This window comes from Apium graveolens, chromosome 3 (genome assembly GCF_009905375.1).
Source record: "Apium graveolens cultivar Ventura chromosome 3, ASM990537v1, whole genome shotgun sequence".
In the NCBI taxonomy this organism is placed as follows: Eukaryota; Viridiplantae; Streptophyta; class Magnoliopsida; order Apiales; family Apiaceae; genus Apium; species Apium graveolens.
Window position 1 is genome coordinate 199,802,218 of NC_133649.1, and position 27,116 is coordinate 199,829,333.

At 38.1% G+C, this 27,116-nt stretch overlaps 1 non-coding gene across 1 annotated transcript; it reads right to left on the minus strand.

Annotated features, from left to right (window-relative positions):
* Nucleotides 1-16,717: 16,717 nt before the first annotated feature.
* LOC141715586 (small nucleolar RNA R71) lies at nucleotides 16,718-16,824 on the minus strand. The gene has a single exon (XR_012572343.1). It is a non-coding gene; the product is annotated as a small nucleolar RNA R71 (small nucleolar RNA).
* Nucleotides 16,825-27,116: the final 10,292 nt, after the last annotated feature.

Below are 27,116 nucleotides of genomic sequence, written 5' to 3' on the forward strand. Positions count from 1 at the left end.
TCACATCAGGAGATGTCGAGCATGTGGTTACTCCTGGAGCAGTTCGTAAAGCTCTCCACTTACCTGAAGGTTGCACATTCTCAACAGTGGAGGATCCTGTCTTACAGCAGCTTATGGCCAGTCTGGGCTATAAGAAAAGTTTGGGAAAGCTGGGTCAACTGAAAAGATCAAATATCAGAAAGGAATGGAGCTTTTTCTTTGATTGTATCACTAAGGCATTTGCCAATAAGTGCTCCAACTTTGATGCTATTCCCATCATGAGTCAGCAAATCGGGCATGCCCTTATTTATCAAACTCATTTTGATTTTACAAGTGCTGTGCTAGGTTTCATAGGGGATAGGATGACAGAGGATAGGAATGTAGTATACTTTGCTAGATTCTGTCAGCTTATATATACTTTCTGTTGTGCTGATGAACCCCAACTAGCCAGTGATTTAATTCCACCCTTTAAGCTTGCAAAAAGGGCTTTTAATGATTTGTTAAATGCTGATAATAAGAAACAAGTACTGAGACCTTTACAGATTCCTCAGTTAGTAAAACAAATCTTGGTAAATGCTGATCCACAAACATACACATCTGTTTACCCTGATATCCAACCCACCAACACATCACAGCCAATACAATAGCCATCAGAACATACCATCTCTCACCAACCTCAAACTTCTCAACCTCAACCAACTCAACCCTCTATCAGGACATATTACAAACCAACACAGTCACCTCAACCTCAACCTTCAGCACATCCAGTGAAGCCTTCATCTTCAAAACCCAAGAGGACTAAGATTGTACCTCAGTCTCAACAGAAAAGAAGGAGGATAGTTCTGAGAGATGAGTCAGATAATGAGGAACATGTTCCCCTATCAGAACCTGTTGTTATAGAAGCTAAGAAGATCTCTTCTCAGAAAGATACTGAAACTGGGAGTTCTAGGCCCCTCAAAAGGCTTAGAAAGCTAAATTCTGATGATGAAGCTCCCAAAGTCTCACCTTCAGCAAAGAGACTTAAAAAGCAAAGAGCCAGGAGGGCTGTAAGTGAATCATCACACTCTGAAGAAGTTCTGGAAGCAACAGCTAAAGAAGGGGGTCAGGAATCTCTGATCCCAACTGAACCTATAGTCATTGAATTACTTCCCACAGCTGAATTAGACTTTACTCAAGCTCCAAAGTCTCCTCTTCAAGAGCAAGAGGATATTCCAGAGCAAGTGTCTACACCTCCTGTGTCTCTTATCATTAATCCAATACATGTTGAAGACCCAGGTACAAGTGCTGAAATTGATATTCATAACTTGATTGTGCCTGAGGTTCTGTACTTGGAAGCTCCACCAACTCAACTCACTCCACCAATAACATCACTTTTGGATGCTGATTTCAATGCAGATATTCCATCAACACCAGTTCTGAATCTAGATGATGAAGATCAGATTTTAGGTGGGCATCAAAATGTGGATGTTGATCAGAACTTAGTTGCAGATCAGAATTTAGAGGATGATGTTGAAGCCTCTATAGCCTCACATACTGTTATTTTATCAGAAGATGCTGATACTGCAGGCTCTGTAAGTTCTGATGCTGACAATGCTGAAATTACTGGTGAAGCTGCTACAAATGTAGATGCTGATGCAGTTGGTCCTTCAGGCCATGCACCCCAACAAACAGTTAACAAAGCTGATTTGATCAAGAAGTTTGTTAGAGAGGATGCACCAGTGCCTTGGAGTGAAACTCCTAGAGGAAAGGAGTGGACTAAGGAGTGGAACACAGTTAGTTTTGTTCCTACTGAAAAATTCTTGCTGAGCACCTGCTAAGGCTGATGAAATGCTGATAAATGATGATTTCAAGGCACAGCTAAGAGTTACTACAATGAGTACTAGGCACCTTCAAGGTCAACACTCCATAACTCATGACAAGGTGAATAAAATTCAAGAATCTCTGATCCAGCAAGATATGAATATAAAATTGGAAAAGAATAGATTTTTCAAGCCAGCCTTTGACCGAATTGGGTATATTGAAAAGACTCAGGAGAAGCAACAAGATCAAATTTATGAAATTCTAAAGAATCAAGCTTCTCAGCAAACTCAACTCAATGAGATCCAATCCTCAATGGAATTGCTTGTCTCTCTTCTTTTACTTGCTGATGCCAAAAAGGGGGAGAAAGTAATTAAGTCCAAATGCAAATCTAGTCAAGTACTGAAGGGTAAGGATGATGGAAATGATGACCAGGGAAACTCTGGAACTGGTAGAGGTCATGGTCAAGGCAAAGGTTTTTCATCAAGCAAAGCTGAAACTACAAGTCAAAGAACAAGTTCTGATACTGGGAGAAGAATAAGTTCTGATACTGGTAAAAGGATAAGTTCTACTGGACATCTGGAGCTTGATGAAGAAATTTCAAAGAGATTATTTCTCAAAGAAAAGCCAGGAATGGACTTTGAAAGTCTAAAGAAAGAAGAAGCTAGACTTAAGGCAGCAAATGTCAACTCCAAGTCTAAAGCTTCTGTTGTTGAAAAGAAACTTCCAAAACCTAAGGGTATTGTTATTAAGGAGAGGACAAATTCTGAGGCAACCAAAGCCAAATCACAAGTGGAGGTAGATCCAAGATCCAAGGGCAAAGAAAAAATTGATGAACCTGTAAAGGTATATATGCCAGTCATGGATCTGGAAGAAAAATCTGATGAAGATGCTAGTCTGATTTTGAAGAAAAAGGATATTCAAACAACCTCTAATATAGCTCATGTTGTTGAAGATCAGGACTTAGTAAAATCTGATATTACAGTGAAGCAAGCAACCTCTGACATAGCTCAAGTTGGCTTGATATCAGAAGATAAGGAAAAGGAAACCTCTGAAATTGCTCATGTTAAGCCTTCAAAGATTCTACTACCAGGATTCACCAAATCTCAACAGACTCAACCTTTGAAGACTACATCAAGTGGTTTTGAAAGAAGAGTTATTACAGGAAAGGAAGAAAGAGACAAATCAGGATTGGGTAGTTCTAAAGAGATGAGAATAAACAATACTACCAATGATCCAACTTCCTTGAGTGAACCAGGAGTAGGAGCAACTCCTGAGAGATTGAATCAACTTGAATCTGTACAAATGGTTTACCACTCTGTTTTAAAAGAAGATATCATGTTATACTTTATGACAGATGGGAGGGTATTCCAGATCAGGGAGAATGCTATTTCATTGAAGTATTTTGAAGAACTGGAACATGTTCTATTTCTACATCAAGTGAAAAATAGATCAACAGATGGTGCTGCAGGCTGTTTAAAATCAAATATTCAAGGACATAAGAAACTTTACTCTGTAAAGTCTGACAGGCCATACTGTCCTCAGTACAGATCTCATAGTGGAGATATTGTTGAAATGAAGCCTAATACTGTTAAAATCATCACTACATTTTCTGGTATTAAGGGACTTGAATTCAATCTAGAGTCTGATAAAGCCTATATTATCAGACTAGATCATGATATAAGGAAAACTAAAATAAATGATCTCAGGGCTGCTATCTTTCAAACTGGTGAAAATACAGTTGAATTGAAAAATGCTAAAAGGAGGATGGTCAATGAACTTGAATATGCTGAGAGATGTCTGTTGAAGAACTATCTCAGAACAACTCCTGATATCAAAGAGATCAGAAATTGAAGCCAAGTCAAAGATCTACAACTGCTTAAATTCTGAAGGATATACAGACTGAAGTTGATATCAGACTTTGAGGATGGTAAATCTATAAGGACTGTAAGTTGTAGTTATCTAGTCAAATTCTCATTCATTTGTACTTAATGATTTTGACATCATCAAATATCTATTAAACTTGTATATTATGCTAATTTACAAGTTGGGGGAGATTGTTAGATATATTTGTGATGTCATGTCTAATATGATTTGTGTTTAGTTTTCAGATCTTACTTAACAGGACAAATCAGTACTTAACTGGAAATCAGTACTTATACTGAAGTCAGGACTTAAGATATCAGGACTTAAGTTATCAGAACTTAAGATATCAGAAGATATTTATCAGAAGATAATATCATGACTTAAGGAGACTTTCAGATAACGAAGGCGGCTAATTGAAAGGAAAGAAGATCAAGACAAATACAAGAAGAGATATGCATGAAGAAGAATTCTATGAAGAATAGAATACTTGGAAGAAAAGATAACTGATTGATATATATTAGGAAGCAGAATTATATTCAATATCAGTTAGAAGATTATCTTGTAAATGTGTAGTATATAAACACAGACATAGGGTTTACACTATATGTGTTATCTTAATCAAGATTATTATTCATTGTAACCCTAGCAGCTCTCGTGATAATTTGTTCATCACTGAGAGAGAACAGTTTTTTGTAACAGAGTTTATTTTGTTGAATAAAATCTGTGTTCTGTTACTTGAGTTCTTATATTCGATTTGATTGTAGTAAACACTGTCTTCAACCCCCTTCTACAGTGTGTGTGACCTAACATCATAAATCAATATAAAATCATATAATACTCCAAAAATTACCATAAAAATACCTTAATTCTCTATATTTTATTCTGGACATAATAAAATTAACATACCCAGACTTTACCACATATAAACATCTACATAACCACACCAATCATCAAATAATTTACCAAAAATTACATAAAATTATTTATTGATAAAAATAATTACACGTCATGTACCAGATATTACACCGGACACTGAAGAAAGAATACACCCTACTCTAAAATCAGTTGAAGTTCTTTCAGTTCCACCTTTAGATGCTATCCTAGAAGCTGATATTTCATAAACATAAGGTGCTTAGAATCCTTAAAAAATAGTTGCTAATCCAAAATACATGTTATGATTCTGGAAACATTGTTGATATAATTATTGGAGGAGCCAAAGTGACTACATCTTTTGGTATCAAAGTTCTTACTTTCAATCCAAATGGAAAGAAGGTTGGTTTCTTGGAGATGGATGATCTGTCACTTGGAAGATCAAGTCTACATGACCTCGGAGCTGCTATCTATCAGAATGATGAATCTAAAAAAGAGCTCAATGATATCAAACAGAGAATGGAGATGTATTTGGATGTTCTTGAAGAGAATCTACTCAAGAAATTCTTTGATGATGCTACTGGATTTTCTAAGGTTAAAGACTGAAGTTAAAGTCTGAAACACTGACTGTAAGATTGTATGTTTGTTAGTATTTCCGTATTTAGATAGTTTTGACATGATCAATTAGGAACTAGTAGATATTTACATAATGCACAAGTTGGGGGACATTTCTAGAAGAAATTGATGATATTAGTGTTTAACGATCAGAGTTTATTAATCAGTATTTGATATCATAGTTTGACATAGATGATGTCATCAGCATTTACCATAAGTATTTGCTGATCAGCTTTCGTCATCAGTATTTAATTACATCCGTATTTGTCAAGCTGGAAATCAGGAAATATCAAAAGAGGAAAGATTTGCAGAGATATGTCGGTGTAGGACTTTACTTATTTGTAGCAATCAATAGATGGATATGTATTAGGATTCTTTATTCTATTGTAATACATATTCTAGATTGATTGCATAGCTTTGCAGTATATAAGCACAAGTTAGGTTTACACTTTATGTGTCGTGCATTGTTATATCATTCATATAACCTAACAGCTTTCAAGGATATTTGTTCATCCTTTGAGAGAATACTGTAATCAATTTTTATCAATTAATATAAAAATTGTTCTTTCTGTTATGTCCTTTATTTCGATTTGATTGTTTAAGCTGTATTCACTCCCTATACACTTGATTAAAGGCCTAACATACTGGGTACAAGAGGGTGTTTTGCCTTGTAAAAATAGGCCCGTTGCGCCTCCTAGGGACTAGAAACCCTTTAGTTGCGCCTAAAGTGACAAAACCCCACTTCTGGGTTAGTTTCAACTCTCATTTCTTCCATGTTGCTCCTACTAGGTCAAAACCAACTCTTGTACTTAGATTTCGAGCCGTACTTCAAGGTTCTTGCTCCTAATAAGTAATAGAGTGGCCATGGTGACTCCTACTACAAGGCAGTGATCACTTTGACTTAGTTTCTGTTTAGAGATTTAACCTTTAAACTATCCCGTCTTCATGTCTTCTCTCCGAGTATTTGTATAAACCATATAACCTTTATATTCAAATACAAATCCTCACTTAACAATCCTTCGAATGATAGTACTTAAATTCCTTTTAACGAATTACTAACCCCTAGTGCAATGGTCTGTTTCACAGGCGACTAATTCCGCTTTTAGGTCTTCGCATTATAATCTTTCCAAAATATTGTCAAGTCCTCTATCAGATATAATCAACTTCACATTGAATCCTTTAAGTCTCCACACTAATCCTAATAACCGCTTCAAATGACTTCAACCTTATTCATTCTTTGCCTGAACATATTAATGAATTTCATACGGACTTCTATTGACGTTATCTTCACTACAGCTAGCAAGATCATCATATATATACCTAATAATCACTCTCTACTAATTCTAGTGAAATGTAGATTATTTCCAAGTCTTTTGGTCTATGTTGAGTTATTCAAATCAACATTGTTGAGATATTCATACAGTTCAATCTTGCTCAACATGCTTTGACGAGGAAGAGCCTTGTTCCGGATTGTCACTGAGTCCTGCACTTCTACTGCCATGCCTCTAAGCATTTGCATTCCCATGTTTTTCCATGGCTCAACATGCTTTGACGAGGAAGAGCCTTGTTCCGGATTGTCACTGAGTCCTGCACTTCTACTGCCATGCCTCTAAGCATTTGCATTCCCATGTTTTTCCATGACATCGTTGAAAGCATCTTGATTCTGTTGATCATCTAATTACTAACAATTGAAAATGAAATTTTATATAACAATTCCATATAGCACTTCCAAATTCCAATATACCACCACAACTGATTGCAACATTATAATCGTTTAAAATTTAGATTTTTTTACTATAGTTTAAATTTAGATCGATAGCAAATAATATGTTACAACAAATTCCAAAACAAGGAAAATATATCATACCGCCATGTCAAATAATTCTTATATGTGTAGCCGAAAGTGTTAGTGTTAATACTTTCTTTTTTAAGCCAATGGGTGATTCTTGTTTTGTTTGTGTGTAAAATGAGTCAAGTCAGACCAATATAAGTAGCATAACTCCCTTAGGATATAATGGAGGCTCTCCACTATATCCTGGTCAATGACAAAGGTAACAAACATGGCTGGTCGGCTGGGTCATCCACATGACTTGCCAAGAGAATCATCACTTTGGCTACTCATCTTCAAGGACTTGTTAATGTTCATCTGAGCTAGCTGTAAGATATAATTTAGACACTTTGTTAGCTTTGTTGGAATATTGACCGTGCTAGCTAGCTAAAATGATTAGCTTGGCTTATCGTCTATAGGTTTATCTTATTTTAACTTAATATGTAACATTCGTTAGATTGCATGTAGATTGGATAGTCCCTTGTTTTGTTGTCTTTCTGTTATATTATAAACCTAGATTAACCAAAAAAAACCTTGCAAACTTTTGTCATTTTTCTTAATTTAGAAGTTCTATCAATGTTAATCAAAATTAATTAATACTGACTTCTCATCCTCCATTATAATTTCAGTATCACATAAATCCTACAAACCAAGAATGCTAGATTTTTTATTTTATTTTTTTGAAACAAAAAAGAAACTTCATTAAATCAAATTATTGCCTATGAAAATAGGCTGAATGCAACAGGAACACTTCTCCCACCGAAACTACATTCTGGATAAAAACAGGATGCTCTTGCCGATTTATGAGCCAACATGTTAGCACAATCACTTATACATTCTAGCATCTTTCGACACTCATCAATCACCAAGGCAAATGGAGAGTATAAAACTATCCTTCTTCGAATAACATTAACAGCAATGAGATTTCATTCATACATTCCAGGACCTCTGTTTGATCCAACTTAAAGCCGCCCTGATTCCTATTAACTCCGCCAATTCTGGATCAACTAACCCTTCACGACACCAAGTTCTAGCTTCCACCAGATGGCCAGTGTGATCTTGAGCTACCATTCCAACTCAATACTGGTCCTTCTCCCCAAATAACGCAGCATCCACATTGATCTTGAGCTACATCTGATGTGGCCTTACCCAAACCGTAGCAACATCATTCGGAACGTCAGATGGCAGGGATAATATTTTCTCCATGTTATGGGCACTCTTCCATACACTAGATAAACCTTAAATGTAGACACTACCTCCTTGACAATAGGGTGTTGGAGTTAAACCCTGTTAGGTCTCAATATGTTTGTAGAAGGGGGGTTGAATACAAACAATACCGTTTAATCGAATAAAATGCGGAATAAAAATGTGAAACAAAATTCAAGTTAAATAAAATTATTATTAAACTTGAAAGGTGTTACAACAACGGTATCGCTTACAAGGGATTAATCTCAAATCAATTATCACAAATCTAGAATAAATTCAACATGAACTTTTTCTATTTTTGTAATAAAAAGATCAAATGCTATAAGTGATTTGAGATTAAGTTCTAGGGATTTTGATCCGCTAGATTGTTACACAAGAACAAGATAAATAATTCTAGTGGTTTGGATTTAACTTTACAATCTATAATTTTGATCTTGAATAAAGCAGATGACAAATGATATGTCTTGCTTTTTGTTTCTGCTTCTCTCTTGACTTGTGTGTTCTGTATGATAATTGCATGAATGTCTTCTGCTGCTTCTTTTAATCCAACAGTCGAGTAGAATGTACTGGCATGACAATCTCTTTGAGCTGGCAAGACAATCAGAATAAACTAGCAAGACTTTCGGTATGACTATCAATTGTCATAACGATTGTCATAGTAGTTCAAAATCAGATTGTCTTACTGAATTAATAATAGATTTTAATGTAATAAAAAATCTGATAAGACAATCCTTTTGAATTAGCATGACTTTCGGTATGACTATTGATTGTCATACCGATTGTCATACTAATACAATCAGTTGTCTTTATGAATTAATAACAGATTTTAAATCAATTAAAAACCTGAAAAACCTTAATATTAATTCTGAATTAATTAATCAATTAATTCAATTAATAAAATAAATTAATCTTTGCAGATATAATTTATTCTCTTAATTAAATTATATGACTTAATTAATTAATAGAGAATTAATACTAATCTTGAGCAACATCCATTCTTCTGAATATCTTCTGAAAATCACTGAAATATATGAATCAATTCCACCACTTCAACGTTGACACTCGATGTACTGTCTGGTTCATGAGTGACTAACTTCCGTGACGTTTCTTCATGTCTTTACTTTGATACTTTGATTTTCTTCAGATTAAATCCTTGTAATTACTTGATACCCTGACGAGATCTCTGTCACTTGATTAAATCCACAATCTTGATTTATATCACTGAGGCTTGATCAATTTCTTGAGCTTCTTCCAGTGAATTAAGTCTTCAAGTCTGTAGATGAATAATGTTCCTTAACCCTTTGACAGATGTTACTTTGTGAGATCTCTCTGACGACAGATCCACTATTTACTTATTACATTCTTATTTGAGTTGAGTTAAATCCTCGAATAAACAAATAGGCTATGACATATGCCTTTCAATCTCCCCCTATTTGCTTGTTAGACAATAACAACAAATACCTAGAGGATAACTCAACTAACAAATAAGAAAAAGATATAAACAGTAATGCAAAATAAATAGCAGAAAAGTTCTGGATTATATTTAACATTTTCCAGATTCCAAAAGAAATTTACAAGTGAATACAAGATAGATGTTCCTCTAGCCTGAACATATGACTACATTAGTCTATCTTGATTCATAAAGCTCTAATCATATTACATTGAGTTTTGAGCTAATTGACTTCAGTTGTCTTCTCTTCTAACTTCACCTTCTTCTAAATCTTGAAGCAACTCTTTGTCAAACACACGATCCTTTTCTGAAGTGAAGCTTGCTGGTCTGACTGGTTGAACTCCAACTGACTTCAGCTTATTCTTGATCTGATTGTACCTTTTAATATTCTTTTCACAATAAGCTTGAATCAAATCAGCAGCTTGAGTCTTCAACATGGATGAGTATCCAGCAGTTCTTAAATGATGTTCCATCCAGACCAGATGCTTAGCTGAGTAGTCTTTAAGAGATTGTACATCTAGCTGACAGATTTGAAGACAATCAGACTTAAAGAATCTCACCTGATGAGGATTGTTGACCACTTGAGGACTAGCCCTGCTGGCAAACTCTTTAAGCCTTTCTCGAAGAACTTCATTCAATTCTGAGCTTCTTTTTACCTTGTTGAGAAGAACCCAAGTCTCTGACAAAGAACGATTCTCAAACAGATGAAGTGACACCTTGAAAGATCCTTCACTCTGACAATATACAAAAATGGTCATCTCATTTAGGGATCTGTCAAAAGCAGCTGTGATCCTTGAGACTTCAGTCTTGATAGCATTCATGTACATGTCATTGTTAGGATTTGAGATTTCCAGCTTGTCAAAAAGATGTAGGAACTGCCTATCATTGTTAGTGCTCAGCTGAGGCATATCAAGTACTCTCCTAGCTTCATCCCATTTTTCACCAATCTTCAGTCTTACATCTCTTCTCCCTTCTTGAGCCTTAATGTCATGAAGACGTTGCTTTTGAAGAGTTTCTGTTCTTTGTATGTCTTTCCTCATGTCAATGATCTGGGAGACCTTTTTGAGTTCAGCTTTTTTTCTTTTCATCTCTGACTGCTGCTGCTGAAACTCTTTCTCAAAGATAGGATCCACTGAAGCTTCCTCTTCCCATTCTCCAAAATCACTTTCCTCTTCAGCTTTAAATAGACCATCTTTATCTTCCAAGACTGGTTCAGTGGGAATGTCAAAAATATCAAAGTCATCATGTTCTCCACTGTAGTAGACATCATCAGCCTTTCCTTTGTCTCCAGCAGAGGTATCTTTTTCTTTCCCCTTTCCACTACTCTCTTTCTTCTCCCCCTTAGTTGAGGGATCCTCTACGGACTTTCCCTTAGATCCTCCATGACCTCCATCACCTCCCGAGCCTGAGCCTCCACCAGACGGCCCTTCAAAGTAAGTCCTTTGTTCTTCATTGGGACAGTGAGAATTTTTGATCATGTAGTACAGGTGCTTCATCCCTTCATTCAGATGTTCCATACCTGTCTCTATTTTCAGAAATCTGGAGGAATCCAGTGAATGATTCATTTCAACCAAATCTTCAAGAAAAGTCATCCTTGTATGTAGAGAGCAGAAGTTAGAAATGTCATCAGCTGATAAAGTTGGAGTTTCCTGAATGGAATTGAGCTTTGGTGTGACAGTGTTCTTGAGATCTGAGATATCATTCCTTATGAGTGCCAGCTGATTGTTGACAGAGGTGGAAGAAGAAGACCGTTCAACCACTTGTGCTTTGAATGATTGAGCCTCAGCTTGGCTTTTAGCAAGTTCTTCTTTTAGAGCAGCAATTTGAGCTAACAGGTTTTCAGTATCTGTGTCTGTGTGTGCTCTCACCTGAATTTCACTCGTGTTTGGTTCACTCACCTCACGTGCTTGTGTTTCTCTCAATATAATTGCTCGTGAGGAGTCTTCCTGTTACTGTTCTTCTGTACCTGCAGTTAAAATCACCCTAGCCTCTTCAAAAGAGGTCAGTGGTGGTGCAATGGGAATTCGCGAGTCCCGATCCTCAGTCAAACCTATCATTTCATGTGAAATAGATGTCTGAATTGCTTCAGGGATAGATTGACCGAGTTGCCCTCCACTTTCTCCAGATAAATCTGCGAGTGGAGAATCCCGTGAGGGAGCCAAAGGTGTTTGATCTGGGAGGGGAGAAAATGACTCTATTAAGGGTGGCTGAGAGTCAGATTTTCCCTCAGAAGCATGTGACTGCTCTTCTGCCGTAACTATGGCAGGCACTGTAACAGACTCTTTGTGCACTCCTTGCTCTGTGTCCTGAGTATCATCTGTGGGTATGTATGGTTCCATTGTGAGTAATGGAATTGTGCTTGACTCAGTACAAGATGCCATGGCCCTATGGCGAATTTCATTAGATTCATCCTGTTGAGAGAATGTCTCTAGTAACTGTTCATTGGCCATTTCAAAGTCCATGTCCTGTTGGGAGGACAAGGATGGGCTTTCAAATGCCTCAGTATAAGTTCTTCTTTTCTTTGGAGGAGGCAGAGCTGAGGGTTCACTCACATTTAACAACGCACTACTTCCTATTAATCTTCTGGGTAACATTTTAGATAGTGGGGGAGAGGTTGAGATAGGTTGTGACTCTGTGTTTGGCTCTATGACCTGGGATTGAAGCTGTGGTTCTACAACTTCATGGTCAGTCCTATCGACCACTGGGGGTCTTTCAACAGAAGTAGGAATGGAGTGAGAGTGAGGAATTACTACCTGTAATGGAAGAGCATCTGATGTTGGAGGAGCCTGGGTGGCTTGAACCACTGGAGGTTGAGGTTGCTATTCATGACCGGGAAGATTGAAAATAGGTAAGGGAATATAAGTGACCATGAAAGCAGATACAAGTACTGGAACTTGCATGAATTTGAAGGTTGTGTCTTGGCGGGTGTAAATCTTTTTGCTTACTGGAGGGGGTTCGGTTACTGCAGAGTTAGCAAAAAGGGCTTTGTGCTCAGGTGTGAGAAGATGATCTACTATAAGCATGAGAAAACGAGCATAGTAACATGATACCCTACGATTTATAGAATGATCACGTAAAGCAGTAGTGAGACATCTCAAGAGAATGGGAAAAAGTAGTTTGCCAAAATTGATCCTTTGATTGAAAACAACCGCAAGACCAGTATACTGCAGAGTGGAAGTGATGTTGTGAAAGTTGGATTTAGTGCAGTTGGCAAACACTTTAGAAATTGTATCGAAGAAAATGTCCCATTCAGACACCAAATTGGATTTAGAAAGTTTGGTTAAATTGATCACCCCCTGATAGTGAATAGCATGGAAAAAGTTTGTGATATCATTTTCTGAGGGCAAATTACAGAAATTGTCCAATGGAAAATTTAATGCTTGATTGACGACTATTTCATCAACTACATACTGTGTGTTTGCCACGGTGAATGAAAAAAATTTTGAATCATCGGCCACAATAGAGGTTGTGCAAATCAGTCTAAGCAGATCGACATTTAAAATCACATTTGATTTAATAGCAGAGCTAACAATCGAATGATCATTTAAAAATCTAATCCATGGCTTAAATTTTTCCACATCACATTTTTCTGGATTAAAATAACCAACCTGATTATGCGCGACAATTTGGAAATTGAGAGCCATTTAAAATAATAATAAGACACACACTTTCAGAATTTTAAGAATAATATTAAGAAAATTTGAATTAATTAAATTAATTTAATAATTCGAATTAAATTAATTATAATCGAAAAATTTAGACAGAAATGTATCTCGTTAAAATTCTTAACTCACAAACGCAGATTTGAAAAGACAAAAGACACAAAATAGAAATTGAAATTAAAATAAATAATAAAAAAAACAAAAAAAAAACTAATTTTTGGGAAAAATCGAATTGAAGTAAAAGAAAAAAAAATTGGCAGCACTTCTGTAAGTATATACTTGTATGTATATATCACAGGAGTGAAGTTTTAGTTTGCTGAGTAAAAACTCGAGCAAGGAAGATAGACAGGGAATAATGGCGGTTGAGCTTGATCGAATAGAGAGAGAGAGAGAGAGAGAGAGAGAGAGAGAGAGAGAGAGAGAGAGAGAGAGAGAGAGAGAGAGAGAGAGAGAAGAGAGAGAAAAGATAAACTGTTGGAATTTTTAAGAAAAAGAAACTGAATGGAAATTAAAACACACAAAAACGATTAAGTAGTATAACTGGTATGACAATCGGATTGTCATACCGATTGTCATACCGATTGTCACACCAGCTTAAAGACAGAAAAAAAAATAAAAAACACAAAAAAAACAAAAAATAACATATAACTGGTATGACAATCTGATAGTCATACCGATTGTCATACCAGTACAAAATAAAACATAAAAAGTCTGATATTAATTTTATTACTGGCATGACAATCAATAGTCATACCGATTGTCTTGCCAGTTATAAAATTAATCTGATTTAAAAATAAACAAGTATTAGTACTGGAATGACTTTCAGCAAGACAATTGAAAATTGTCTTGCCGATTGTCATTCTGGAAATAAAACAATTATGAGCAGAAATAGTATTAACAGATATATATATATATATATATATATATATGTACTGAAATGATTTTCAGCAAGACAATTTTAATTGTCTTGCCGATTATCATTTCAGTAGAAAGACAATTATATACTATTACAGAAAATATTTATAAAAACAAAGACAATATTTCAGAATTAATTATTTTTATTCCAAAAAATAGATTTCTGTTGAATTTTAGCAAATAAAATTCATAGAAAAATATTTTTAGAAAAAAAAATAAAATATTCTGAGATATTTGAAGTTAACAAGTAGAGTAAATAATACAGATAAGATAATATAAATTACATAGAAATAAGCAAGAAATATGATACAATGATAAAATAAATTTGCAAATGAATTTTTTATTTATGAAAAATTCATTTGTAAATTCATTCAAGAACAGATTGATAAGTGGCATTTTATACCACTTAGAACGTTTTAAAATGGCTTAAATTGGTGTCTTGAAATCAAGTATTTTGTGTATTTGATGCGTTTTTCTAGTGTTTATGCATTTCAGGGTATTAGTTGCATTTCGGGGGAGAAAACATCAAGAATAAGCCTTGGCATGTGTTCACCATTGCGAGAGGAAGGAATGGGCAGATTACGGCGAAGAAACGGAGCAAGCTTGGAATTTTTCCAGTAGGGTCCTGCGCGCCCGCGCAGCAATGCTGAGCGGCCGCGCAGCAGCCTGCTCGCCCGCGCAGCAGCCTGCTCGCCCGCGCAGATATGCTGAGCGGCCGCGCAGGGTCGGGAAAAAATACAAATTATTTTAGACTTCTACTTCTGTTTGGATTCCAACTTCTATGTAATCTGAGTTTTATGGGACTATTATATAGGTAGATTTGAGACGTTTTCACAGAGAGTATTAAGGAGATTATGTTTTAGATTGTGTTTTATGCAAGAAGCAAAGGAGATAAGGAAGAAGACCGATTTAGCACACCGCAACGAAGAGGAAGCATATATTCTTGTGATTCTTGTTTCGTTGAAACGTTGGATGCTAGTTTTCTTGCTTTGACTTATTTACTCTTGTGACGTACTCTGTTTTAATATAATTAGTGTAGTTATTATTTTCTTGTGTTGTTTGTCATGATTTCATATGAACCCATGATGGCGATAAGTTCTATTATGGGCTAATCGTGATCATGGGGTTACAACGGATTTATTATGGAATTCTTTAGTTAATTGTTTAATACTTTAGTGTGTGATGATTGCATGATATCTAGTATTGGTTGTGCGTATTCGTCTTATGTGCGTCGTGAACATATAAGATAGGGTGTTAATCTCTTGTGAAGCGACGGTGGATCTTGAGATTTAGAACTTGCCATGCTAGCATAGGTTCATGTACGTTGAGCATGATTAGTGGGTAATTCTAACAGTTTTATTTGCCCTATGTAATCAAAAGAAATAACTTGTGCTTAAATCATTGTGTTGTCAATTTCTGTAGACATATAGGAACTCAACATAATTGATGACTATTCAACTTCTATCTTAATTGTGGATGTTTGGTAGAATGGTATTAGTACAATGAAAGTTGGCTTTTATCAGTTTCGTGTTATTCGATTAATATCATCACTGTCACATGCTAAAGGTAATAACAATGGCTATAGAAGGAAGTAATAATGAAGTTGTGATCTCATGAGTGTTTTATTATTGATAATTTGAAGTGTAGTTAAGTGGTTAATTAAGTAGTTAATTATAGTTAATATTTGATCAACAATTTTAAGTGTTATTATCTTAACATTGAGAAGTAATCATACATTGGTGAGTGAGTTTAATTAGACAATAAATTAGTCTGAGTCTCTGAGGGAACGAACTAGAAAGTATTCTATATTACTTGCGAACGCGTATACTTGCGTGAATATTAGCGCGTGTTTTCGCCCTAACAAGTTTTTGGCGCCGCTGCCGGGGACTCAGCGTATTTGTTTAGTTTATGTGCTTACCATCATTGGTCATTAGGACTCAGTGATTAGGACGTAGTAGTTACTTACTCTTTTCGGTTGTGTTTCAGGTACTTTAGCAAGCGTTTATGCAAACTCGTTCTCGTGCTCGCAAGAGGACTTTAGATACAGCTGAGGAGACAGACGAAGTTCTTGATATTCCGGAGAAGTTAGATTTTAAGGATTCGGATTCAGGAACTGAGCAGAAAGAACTAGTAAACATGGGAGATCGTATTGTTCAAGCTGATCCAGCTCTTATGGATTTTTCTCGGCCTAAAATTGATGACATTCAGTCAAGCATCCTTCATCCGGCTATTCAAGCTAACACCTTTGAAATCAAGCCGGGCACTATTCAGATGGTGCAGAATTCTGTTTCTTTTGGAGGAGCGGCAACTGAAGACCCCAACATGCACATAAGAAATTTTGTCGAGATCTGCAGCACTTTTAAGTATAATGGCGTGACTGATGAGGCTATCAAGTTGAGGCTTTTCCCATTCTCACTGAGGGATAAGGCTAAAGACTGGTTACATTCTGAACCAGCTGGGTCCATCACTACGTGGCAAGATCTTGCGCAAAAGTTTGTGGTGAAGTTTTATCAAATGGCAAAGACTGCTGCTATGAGGAGTGCTCTTACTCAGTTTGTGCAGCAACCTACAGAATCTATGTGCGAGGCTTGGGAACGCTACAAGGAAATATTGAGAAAATGTCCACATCATGGAATGCCGGATTGGATGGTGATCACTGGTTTCTATAATGGTTTGGGGGCCCAATCTCGGCCAATGCTCGATGCAGTAGCTGGAGGCGCCTTATGGGCTAAAAGCTATACTGAGGCATATAATCTTATAGAGACGATGGCTGCAAACGAGCATCAAAACCCAACTCAAAGGATGACGTCAGGCAAGGTAGCAGGTATTCTGGAAGTTGATACAGGCACCGCTATTGTAGCCCAGCTCCAAGCACTATCAATGAAGGTCGATTCTCTGGCTACGTATGGAGTTAATCAAATAGCTATGGTTTGTGAGCTTTGTGCAGGTTCTCATGCTACGGATCAGTGTTCTCTTGTCAACGAATCTGTTCAGTATGTGAATAATTATCAGCGACAACAGCAGCCTGTGCCAGCGACCTATCATCCTAATAACAGAAATCATCCAAATTTCAGCTGGGGGAATAATCAGAATGTGATTCAGCCAACATATCAGCAAGGAGTGAGTAAACAGTTTAACCCACCTGGATTCCAGCAATCACAGCAGTATGCTACAAGGCAATCATATCCTCAACAGGGAAGTGCAGCTGCACCTACTAGTGCTGATTTTGAGGAACTTAAGCTGTTGTGCAAGAGTCAGGCGGTTTCTATCAATACCTTGGAAAATCAAATCGGTCAATTAGCCAATACAGTGCTCAATCGTCAACCTGGCACTCTTCCCAGTGACACAGAAGTACCAGGTAGGAAGGAAGCTAAAGAGCAAGTCAAGGCTATTACCTTAAGGTCTGGAAAAGTAGCTGATGCTGAAAAGGCAAAAGAAGTCGAAGCTGAAGTTAGAGATGAAGAATCTAAGCAAAAGGAGAAAGCGGCGGAACCAAGGAAGACTACTGTTGAACACACTCTGCCTGAGGCTAATACAGGGGAGAAACAGCTCTATCCTCCACCACCTTTTCCTAAGAGATTGCAGCAACAAAAGCTGGATAGACAGTTTGGGAAGTTTCTGGAGGTGTTCAAGAAACTTCACATCAATATACCTTTCGCTGAGGCTCTGGAACAAATGCCTAGTTATGCGAAGTTCATGAAGACTATTCTTTCAAGGAAGGTGAAACTGGATGACCTTGAAACCGTTGCTCTCACGGAAGAATGCAGCGCTGTTCTGCAGCAAAAGTTACCGCCAAAACTGAAAGATCCAGGAAGCTTCACCATTCCTTGCACCATTGGCAATCTAACTTTTGACAAGTGCCTTTGTGATTTGGGAGCAAGCATTAATCTAATGCCTTTGTCGATCTTTAAAAAGCTGGATCTGCCTGATCCAAAACCCACATACATGTCGCTACAATTGGCTGACCGTTCCATTACTTACCCAAGGGGCATAGTTGAGGATGTGCTCGTCAAGGTGGATAAGCTCTTCTTTCCTGCAGATTTCGTTATTCTGGATTTTGAGGAAGATAAGAAGATTTCCATAATCTTGGGGAGGCCTTTCTTGGCTACCGGCCGTAGCTTGATAGATGTGCAAAAAGGGGAACTTACTATGCGGGTCCAAGATCAGGATGTGACCTTCAACGTATTCAAGGCAATGAAATTCCCTACAGAAGATGAGGAGTGCTTAAAAGTGGATGTGATTGATTCCGCGATTACTTCGGAACTCGAGCACATGCTAATGTCTGATGCATTGGAAAATGCCTTAGTGGGGGAATTTGACAGTAATGATGAAGATAGCAACGAGCAATTACAATATCTAAACGCTTCTCCCTGGAAGCGAAAGCTGGAAATACCATTTGAATCTCTTGGTACTTCTGACCTCAAGAACGCTGAAGGGAAGCTCAAACCATCAATAGAGGAAGCACCTACCTTGGAGCTCAAACCATTACCTGAACACTTGAGGTATGCTTTTTTAGGTGATTCATCTACGTTACCTGTTATTATTTCAGCTGACCTTTCAGGTAGTGAGGAAGACAAGCTCTTAAGGATTTTGAGAGAATTCAAATCGGCTATAGGATGGACCATAGCAGACATCAAGGGGATAAGTCCTTCATATTGTATGCATAAAATTCTGTTAGAGGAAGGTAGTAAGCCAACTGTGGAACAGCAGCGAAGACTGAACCCGATCATGAAGGAGGTGGTAAAGAAAGAAATTCTGAAATGGCTAGATGCAGGCATCATTTATCCTATTTCTGACAGCTCGTGGGTGAGCCCCGTACAATGTGTACCTAAGAAAGGAGGTATCACTGTGGTCGCAAATGAAAAGAATGAGCTTATCCCTACTCGAACAGTTACAGGATGGAGAGTATGCATGGATTATAGGAAATTGAACAAAGCCACAAGGAAGGATCACTTTCCTCTTCCATTTATTGATCAAATGCTTGACAGATTGGCGGGACATGAGTATTTTTGTCTTCTGGATGGTTATTCCGGGTATAATCAGATTTGTATTGCACCAGAGGATCAGGAAAAGATTACCTTCACTTGTCCATTTGCCACATTTGCTTTTCGTAGAGTTTCGTTTGGGTTATGTGGCGCCCCGGCCACCTTTCAGAGATGTATGATGGCTATATTCTCTGACATGATTGGAAATAACGTCGAAGTGTTCATGGATGACTTCTCCGTCTTTGGACACTCATATGATGAATGTTTGAATAATCTGTGCGTCGTACTCAAAAGATGCGTGGAAACTAATTTGGTGCTTAATTGGGAGAAATGTCATTTTATGGTGCGTGAAGGCATTATCCTTGGGCATAAGGTCTCTAGCAAGGGTCTGGAGGTGGACAAGGCCAAGGTGGGAGTCATTGAAAATCTTCCCCCACCCAATTCTGTGAAAGGAATCCGTAGTTTTCTTGGTCATGCGGGTTTTTATCGGCGATTCATCAAGGACTTTTCAAAGATATCTAAGCCGTTGTGCAATTTGCTTGAGAAAGATGTGCCTTTCAAATTTGATGATGAATGTTTGGCAGCATTCGAGACTCTCAAGAAGAGTTTGATCACTGCACCAGTTATTACAGCACCAGATTGGACAGAACCGTTTGAGATGATGTGTGATGCGAGTGATTATGCGGTAGGTGCAGTTCTGGGACAGCGCAAGAAAAATATCTTCCATGTGGTCTACTATGCCAGTAAGACTTTAAATGGGGCCCAATTGAACTACACCACTACTGAGAAGGAGCTTTTGGCTATAGTCTTTGGCTTTGAGAAATTTCGATCATATCTGCTTGGTACGAAAGTAACAGTATTCACTGATCATGCAGCTATTCGCTATCTGGTTTCTAAGAAGGATTCGAAGCCGAGACTCATTCGTTGGGTGATTTTACTTCAGGAATTTGAGTTAGAGATCAAAGATAGAAAAGGTACTGAGAATCAAGTAGCTGACCATCTCTCTAGGTTGGAGAATCCCGATTCTACTTCACAAGATAGGACGTTAATCAATGAATCTTTTCCGGATGAGCAGTTGTTTGCAATTCAGGAGGAAGAACCATGGTTTGCAGATATTGTAAACTATCTCGTCTGCAATATAATGCCTCTTAATTTGATATCCGCTCAAAAGAAGAAGTTTCTGCATGAGGTGAAGTGGTATATGTGGGATGAACCATATTTGTTTAGACAGGGAGCTGACCAGATCATCAGGAGATGTATCCCGTTCTGTGAGACGGAGGGGATATTACGAGACTGCCATTCCACGGTTTATGGTGGACACTATGGAGGTGAGAAGACGACAGCTCGTATTCTGCAAGCAGGTTTTTTATGGCCTACTTTGTTCAAGGATGCTCATCAGTTTGTTTTAAGGTGTGATCGTTGCCAAAGAGTGGGAAATTTGTCAAGGAAGGATGAGATGCCATTAAATGTGATGCTTGAAGTCGAGGTCTTTGATGTTGGGGAATCGATTTCATGGGGCCTTTTATCTCATCTTGCAATAATCAGTACATCTTGCTGGCAGTCGATTATGTCTCAAAATGGGTCGAAGTTAAAGCTTTACCGACAAATGATGCAAAGGTAGTACTAAATTTTCTTCATAAGCAAATTTTCACAAGGTTTGGAACGCCTCGGGTAATCATAAGTGATGAAGGATCACATTTTTGCAACCGTAAGTTCACTTCTATGATGCAGCGTTATAATGTGAATCATCGAGTAGCTACTGCCTATCATCCGCAAACAAATGGTCAAGCGGAAGTGTCTAACAGAGAGATAAAGCGTATTCTAGAGAAGGTTGTTTGTCCGTCAAGGAAGGATTGGTCTTTAAAGCTCGATGAAGCTGTTTGGGCTTACAGAACAGCATACAAAACTCTACTTGGGATGTCACCGTTTCAGTTGGTGTACGGTAAGGGATGTCATCTACCGGCGGAGCTTGAGCATAAAGCCTACTGGGCATTGAAGAAATTGAACCTGGATTTAGATGCAGCTGGTAAGAAAAGAATGCTTCAGCTTAATGAACTTGATGAATTTCGACTTCAAGCGTACGAGAATAAAAAAATGTATAAGGAAAAGGTGAAGAGGTGGCACGATAGGAAGCTACATCCTAAGTTATTTGTGCCAGGGCAACAAGTTCTGTTATTCAACTCTCGGCTCCGACTTTTTCCTGGGAAGTTGAAATCAAGATGGTCTAGACCTTTTATTGTCAAAACTGTGTTTCCACATGGAGCGGTGGAAATTTTTGAGAATGATTCGGACCAAGCATTCAAGGTTAACGGTCAGCGGTTGAAGCACTACTATGGGGACATGGCAAACCGAGAGGTGGTTAGTGCCATTTTGTTGACTACTTGAGAAAGGTACGGAATGTCAAGCTAATGACGAAAAAGAAGCGCTGCGTGGGAGGCAACCCATGAATTGTTGTTACAGGAACCCTTAGAAGTTAATAACCTATCCAAAAACACAAAAAATTCAGAAAACAGGGGCTGAAAAAAAAATTCCAGAGACCCTCTGCGCGCCCGCGCAGCTATGCTGAGCGGCCGCGCAGCTTGCTGCACGCCCGCGCAGATATGCTGAGCGACCGCGCAGGGGTCGTGTTCCAGAAAATTTTTTACAGTTCAGAAAAAAAAAAAAACACAAAAACAGTTGTAGCCCATAAACCCACGAATTATTCCCACTACCCCATCATTTTATCCCTTAATTCCCAAACCCTAATCTAATCCACACCCTATATATACATACACCTATCCTACATATCTCTCACAAAGCTTCCTACACTTAAACCCTCTCATAAACATCAAAAATTAGTTCTTACACACTTTTATTCACGAATCAATGGCACCCAAGAGAGCACGCACTATTGACAGCAGCAGCACAGTTCCTACTGCTGATTCATCGAGGGGTACTGCTGCAAGACCTCGGTTAACTGACAGAGCTGCGGAGGAGGAGTACACTAGGCTGTTGGGGAAGCCGATTCTGAAAGAGAGGGGGTTTTTACCATCTGGGAGGGATGGTGAGTTGTTGCCCATGATTGCAGAGAAGGGGTGGATAGCTTTTTGTGAGTCACCCGAAGCAGTACCGATGAGCGTTGTTCGCGAGTTCTACGCGAACGCGAAGGCTGAGAAGAATGGGTTTTCTGTAGTCCGTGGGCTAACAGTTGATTATCATCCTACGGCAATTCGCCGTGTGATTGGACAGCGAGAGAGGAAGCCCGAGGAGGAGAACTGGAATGAAAAGACTGCTGAGGATTTTGACTTGGATTTGATTTGTGCGACTCTCTGTCGACCGGGCACAGTTTGGAACCGCAGTCCATCCAATAATGAGTATCGTCACTTTCCGGCGATCGCCATGAACAGGTATGCCCGTGCATGGAATGCATTTATATGTGCTAATATTTTGCCTTCTTCACATGCACACGAGGTCACAGTTGAGAGAGCACAGTTGTTGTGGGGAATTCTGCATGATGAGTACTATGTGGACCTTGGTGAGTTTATCTACCAAGGAATTCTGAAGTTTTTGAGGGGAGCAAAGCATATGAACATCTCTTATGCATCCACGATTACGAAGCTATGCCGAGCAGTAGGAGTGAACTTGCCGGCTCATGAGGAGTTGTAGTTGCCAGCAGCTCCGATAGATTCTGGCACTCTGAATGGGATGCAGGAGTGGACCGGTGGTGAGCCTGAGGAGCATGGGCTGGGTTATCGTCTTCCAGGAGGACGTCCAGCACGAGGTGCTACTATGGCTAGGCCAGGGCGTGGTGAGGCTGGTTCGTCGAGAGCTCAGGAGGGTGTTGGGATGGGTGATGCCCAGTATAGGAGGCTTTCACGGCGGATGGATGCCATGTATGAGACGCAGAGCAGGTTTGCTCAGGAGCTCACCCTTGCGTTAGGGACTGCTTTTCGAGGCCTTGGAGCTGATATCCAGTGGCCAGTTTTTGGTGAGGACTCTGCATACCCACCGCCTGATACTCCACCCGCTGAGGGTGATGATGATGATGACTCCGAGCAGGTATACCCTGTGTTCCTTTCTACTACTTTCACTGAGGACAGTGAAGATTTTTAGTTTGGGGGTGGTAGTTAAGGAATATTGTGTGTGTGTCATTTAGTTGCATATTCATGATAGTTTAGTTCATATAGTTGCATAATTTATGCCATTTAGTTTTTTTTTATAACATTTATGAATGTCATATAGCTCATGCATTTACCATGATCCCTTTTGCAATAAGTTATCGACTGAATTGTGATATTGATGCAAGTGTAGTGATAGCATTAAAGTGATATTAAGTTGTGTAGGTTGATATGCATGCTAGAAACAATTGTAAGTCCACTAAGTCTTAAAGAGTGCGTAAGGGCTAGATTGTTGTTATGATTTGGTTATTTTCAAGGTCAATCTACTTATTATGCTTAGAATTCGATTATAGGTTCTTAGTGATAAAGACATGAAAAAAAAAGAAAAAAATTTTGGAGAAAAAAGTATGGAAGTTGTTGCTAGTTGTGGCTAGGCGTCAAATGGCTAGTAGCCGGCTCGCATATGTTGCGAGTAGTCTAGGGTTGAGCAAGATGGAGCGAAACGCACTTGCTCAGAAGTTAAAAAATATATATATATATATATATTTTTGCATAATTGATCAAGAGTGGGCTCTTTGGTATTCGAGTTATTAAGTTCTTAGGGGACTTTGTGCCTAGTGACCTAAGGCTTTTAGAGTCTGGGATCCGCTAACCTAACGCTCGTTACATGGATACTATTGTATAAGTCTTTTGTGGACCTCACTCATTGCACGGTCAAATAAGCATTTGAGTTGTAAATAAAAAGCACGATTCCTTAGTAAGCTCCAGAGTTCTTGTAGTGTTGTATATCACTTTGTGCCTAGAATTTTTATTCTTTGTATAATCGTAGGATTGCCTTGAGGATAGTCTAGTCATAGTAATTGGTCTAGTTCCGAAGCATATCTGTTAAGCATTTGCACACACAACATTTCTGGCTGTATGTCCGGTTGCATGAGTTTATTGATCTTTAGTTGTCTAACTGCATTCGTTGAGATGTGACAATTTGATTGGTTAATTGTAGTAAGGGGGATCGTTGCATTTTCATATAGATTGCATTCATGCATATTTTTATTTGTTTTTGAGTCTGTGACGCTTGAGGACAAGCATCGATTTAAGTTTGGGGGTGTGATAAGTGGCATTTTATACCACTTAGAACGTCTTAAAATGGCTTAAATTGGTGTCTTGAAATCAAGTATTTTGTGTATTTGATGCGTTTTTCTAGTGTTTATGCATTTCAGGGTATTAGTTGCATTTCGGGGGAGGAATCATCAAGAATAAGCCTTGGCATGTGTTCACCATTGCGAGAGGAAGGAATGGGCAGATTACGGCGAAGAAACGGAGCAAGCTTGGAATTTTTCCAGTAGGGTCCTGCGCGCCCGCGCAACAATGCTGAGCGGCCGCGCAGCAGCCTGCGCGCCCGCGCAGATATGCTGAGCGGCCGCGCAGGGTCGGAAAAAAATACAAATTATTTTAGACTTCTACTTCTGTTTGGCTTCCAACTTCTATGTAATCTGAGTTTTATGGGACTATTATATAGGTAGATTTGAGACGTTTTCACAGAGAGTATTAAGGAGATTATGTTTTAGATTGTGTTTTACGCAAGAAGCAAAGGAGATAAGGAAGAAGACCGATTTAGCACACCTCAACGAAGAGGAAGCATATATTCTTGTGATTCTTGTTTTGTTGAAACGTTGGATGCTAGTTTTCTTGCTTTGACTTATTTACTCTTGTGATGTACTCTGTTTTAATATAATTAGTGTAGTTATTATTTTCTTGTGTTGTTTGTCATGATTTCATATGAACCCATGATGGCGATAAGTTTTATTATGGGCTAATCGTGATCATGGGGTTACAACGGATTTATTATGGAATTCTTTAGTTAATTGTTTAATACTTTAGTGTGTGATGATTGCATGATATCTAGTATTGGTTGTGCGTATTCGTCTTATGTGCGTCGCGAACATATAAGATAGGGTGTTAATCTCTTGTGAAGCGACGGTGGATCTTGAGATTCAGAACTTGCCATGCTAGCATAGATTCATGTACGTTGAGCATGATTAGTGGGTAATTCTAACAGTTTTATTTGCCCTATGTAATCAAAAGAAATAACTTGTGCTTAAATCGTTGTGTTGTCAATTTCTGTAGACATATAGGAACTCAACATAATTGATGATTATTCAACTTCTATCTTAATTGTGGATGTTTGGTAGAATGGTATTAGTACAATGAAAGTTGGCTTTTATCAGTTTCGTGTTATTCGATTAATATCATCACTGTCACATGCTAAAGGTAATAACAATGGCTATAGAAGGAAGTAATAATGAAGTTGTGATCTCATGAGTGTTTTATTATTGATAACTTGAAGTGTAGTTAAGTGGTTAATTAAGTAGTTAATTATAGTTAATATTTGATCAACAATTTTAAGTGTTATTATCTTAACATTGAGAAGTAATCATACATTGGTGAGTGAGTTTAATTAGACAATAAATTAGTCTGAGTCTCTGAGGGAACGAACTAGAAAGTATTCTATATTACTTGCGAACGCGTATACTTACATGAATATTAGCGCGTGTTTTCGCCCTAACACAGATCTCAGATATTAACTAAATTAATCACTAAAACTATTCAACATGCCCAATTTACCAACTAATCTGGTAAATGTGGATTCATCAAGTGGTTTAGTGAAAATATCTGCTATTTGTTCTTCTGTTGGAACAAAAAATAGTTCAACAGTACCATTCATGACGTGCTCTCTAATAAAATGATACTTGATGTCATTGTGCTTTGTCCTCGAGTGCTGCACAGGGTTGTTGGTGATGGCTATTGCACTTGTATTGTCACATAAAATAGGAATTTTGTTCAATACAGAGCCATAGTCTCGTAGCTGGTTCCTAATCCACAAGATCTGAGCACAGCAGCTTCCAGCAGCAATATATTCAGCCTCGGCCGTTGAGTTGGAAACTGTTTGCTGTTTCTTGCTGTACCATGAGACTAGTCTGCTACCTAGGAATTGACAACTCCCTGAGGTGCTTTTCCTAGTCAACAACACTTCCTGCATAATCTGAATCTGTATATCCAACAAGGTTAAAACCAGATTCTTTAGGGTACCAAATACCTAGATTTGGTGTTCCCTTAAGATATCTTAAGATTCGTTTAACAGCAACGAGATGAATATCTCTAGGATCCGCTTGGAACCTTGCACATAAGCATGTAGTATACATAATATCTGGTCTACTTGCAGTAAGATAGAGTAACGAGCCAATCATACCTCTGTAGCTTGTGACATCTACCTTAATGGAGTTTTCACATGGTCCAAGCTTGACAGCTGTAGTTGATGGAGTCCTTGCTGATGCAGAATCCTCTAGATTGTACTTTTTGAGGAGTTCCTTGAGATACTTGGATTGACAAATAAATGTTCCATCTAACCTTTAATTTACTTATAATCCAAGAAAGAACTTCAGCTCTCCCATCATGCTCATTTCAAATTTGCTGTGCATTAACTTAGCAAATCTCTTACAGAGATTATCATTAGTAGACCCAAATATTATATCATCCACATAGACTTGGACTAATATAGTATCATTCTTATGTTTTTTAGAAAAGAGAGTTTTGTCTATGACACCTCTAATAAAGCTATTTTCAATAAGAAATTCAGAGAGAGTGTCATACCATTTTCTTGGAGACTGTTTGAGCCCATAGATAGCCTTGAAAAGAAAGAAGACAAAATCCAAATGATCTGGATCTTCAAAACCAGGAGGTTGCTCTACATATACCTCTTCATCCAGCTTTCCATTCAGAAAGGCGCTCTTGACATCCATTTGATAAACTTTAAAGTTTGAGAATGCTGCGAATGCCAGAAATATCCTG